Below are 3,103 nucleotides of genomic sequence, written 5' to 3'. Positions count from 1 at the left end.
AACCTAAATTAACCCTTGAATGAAACAAAGTGTGTATTATGGTTAACTATGAGGTTATGAAGTGAAGGGTGTCAAAAAGAAGGAGCAGGCAGCTCTGGACATGAGGCAGTGGTGGCCAATGATGAAAGTTCTGTAGGTAGGGGGTAGCCTGGCACTGGGTACTCTACTGGGCAGCAGGGTCCCTGACTTAGGAACTGTTACAGAATAAAATCTTCCCAGGGACAGGGCCTGGTAACATGTGTATGAAGGGTCCAGTGAATGAACCTAAAACCACGTGTATGAAGGGCCCTGAGATCAAAGTGTGGTGGCTTCTTTGCTTTTAAGGCTGGACATAAGTAAAAGTACAGTGTGTTCTGAAGAGCTTATTTAGGACATACAGTGTTCAATGCTATTTCCTCAAAATGACTTTGTAGTCAGTGCCTGGGCAGGTGTCACTGGCAAGTGGTAGGATGTGATCCTTCTTTGTGTTGGGCCCTTGGAAGCAGTATGGCCTCTGGCCATGGGATGACGACGTTAAACCACATAAGAGCTAATACCGAAAACTATGATACTGGCAGCATACAGTTCCACTTTGTGGCTTTAACATCCTAACATTACCTGCTGGACTTTTTTTGGGTTTCTTTTTTATTAAAAATTATTATAGGATTTTTAAAATATTTATGTGTTTTTGTTTTTTTTTTTTAAAAGAAGCTTTATTGGGTTTTATTGTACACACAAAATAACCAACGATGAGGTTTGTCAGTATTCATAGCGTGGCAACATGCCAAAACAGATGAATAAATTCCAGGATAACAATTTACTCATAAACATATTACAGAAGCCCCGAAAGAATCCGAGAGGGAATGAAGAAGTTTGGAATGAAGAGTATCTATGGGAAAATATAGCACATGTAATATGTCAGGGTACAAGGGCTTGAAGTTAAAGTATGCAGGATTTCGAAAAATCACATATATATATATAAACATACGTAAAGCAAAAGAATAAGCGACGTGAGCAATGTTGACCATTTGTCATATCGACCGATAGGGAGGTCATCGTGTATGCGAATAAAAAAGGAAAAAAGAAAGTAAAAATATAGGATAGAGATAGAGCAGTAGGGACATAAGACCAGAGAGTTGGAAAAGCCATCATATAAAGAATATGCCAAAAGGGAAAGAAAAAAAGGAGAACTGGAGTACAAGAAGTTATGTACCAAAAGTCTGAGGCCAGAGGACCATGAAAACAAGCCAGGATAAAGAGATTAGGATAAAAAAGTAATAGACTGATAAAGTAATAAGATAGTAAAGTATAATGAGATATTAAAGTATAGTGAGAAGCAGCGCATCAGTATGTATAAAGATGTGCTAGTAGGGGACCACTTCATATAGGTCCGCCAGGAAAATAAGAGAGAGATTAATAAGCCAGATTGGCGAAGTGGGAGTGGAGCAAAGCGAGAACAAAAGAGATTTCTGAGAGGTACACAGCATTTATAATGTTGCAATCATTTGACCCCTTGAGCAATAGAAACACCATGCATCAGGAATACCCTGAAAGCTAGCTTAAATCTAGCTTAGAGAACCATGAGAAGGGTGCTGGGGCTCAGGACTTGGGAGAACTTTTGAAACATATTGACCCCACTTGCGGTTGAACTTTTCCACTCCTGTTGTAGAAGGAGCTATATGCAGACCAAGCCGATCCAATCGAAGTAGAAAGTTGAGTTCCAATTTGACGTCTGAGATGGTAGGCGGACAGTTGGAGACCCATTTTTTCAAAATAGATCTTCTCGCCGCCATCAAGCAAATGGATAGCCAAGGTTTGGTTGCTCTGAACAAAGCAAGATTGCAGTGTGAGGCAGCAGACACTGATATTTCCAGATTGCCAAAGAGAAGCAGCAGCGGGTCCCTAGGTAACTGGAGAGTAGTGACGAAAAGCACAAAATTCAAAAGTTGGTTCCAAAAGATACAGACCCGTGGACAATTCCAGAATCTGTGATGAAGTGACGGTTTATATGAACCACAGAGCGGGCATGTAGAGATCAATGAGTCTGCTCGGGAGTACAGGCAAGGCATATATGCATGGTGCATAATTTTGAATTGCTGCTCCCTCCAAAATTTGTTCGTATTGAACGCACAGGTAGTATTAAAACCTGTGAGCAATTGCTCCGCGGTGAAGGCATTGTCAAAGTCTCGTATCCACGTTTTGATGGAAGTATAAGAATCCAGCGGTTTTGCATAGTGCATAGATAGTTGACCATAGATATTGGATATGTTGTATTTTTGATTCCTTACAAGGACTTCTATCATAGTAGAACAAAATCGAGAAGACTTATTTTGTACTATGGAATTCACATAATTCCTAACTTGCAAAATATACAAAAAATGATGTGAAGGTAAGTCAAACGCGCTGAGAATTTGTTGGAACGGAAGGGGGGATCCTGATGCTGAGTCATACAACTGACTTACAAATCTAAGACCCTGGTCATACCACTTTTCATAAGCTGCATACTGTTGAGAGACAGAAAAGGAAGGATTGTGATGGATAGGAAGATATCGAGACAGCCAGGGAGAAACTCCTAGTCTACGTCTGACCTCCCTCCATGTGAAGAGGGTGTCCCGTATGAGTGGATTGTGTTGAAGATGCGGAGGAAGTGAGGCAGAATTAGAATGTAGGAGGGCCGACAGATCATATGGGCTCACCATGGCAGATTCGAGTCGGTAATTAGAAAACACGGACGAACGGGAGATCCAATCTACACACACCCGTAAAATACAAGATAGGTTGTAAAGCCTAATGTTAGGAAGGCCCAGACCACCCTCACATCTAGGAAGAAACAACTTATGTATAGCTATTCGCGGACGGCGCGCCCTCCATAAGAAACTAGAAATCGCTTTATTCAGCCTGACTATATCCGTATGTTTGAGCAGGAGAGGAATAGTTTGAAGAGGATACAGAAGCTTCGGAAAACTCGTCATCTTGAAGAGATGAACTCTACCCATAAGTGATAATGGCAGTTCTTTCCACATTTCCAATTCCCCTAAAATTTTTTGAATTACTGGTGAATAGTTCAGAGAATAAAGGGACGAGGCCAATTTCCCAATTTTAATACCTAGATAAGTGATATGGT

This window comes from Staurois parvus, unplaced genomic scaffold (assembly GCF_062004578.1).
Source record: "Staurois parvus isolate SC_StPar_1 unplaced genomic scaffold, SC_StPar_1.0 ptg001192l, whole genome shotgun sequence".
Lineage (NCBI taxonomy): Eukaryota > Metazoa > Chordata > Amphibia > Anura > Ranidae > Staurois > Staurois parvus.
This window is presented reverse-complemented; position numbering follows the sequence as displayed.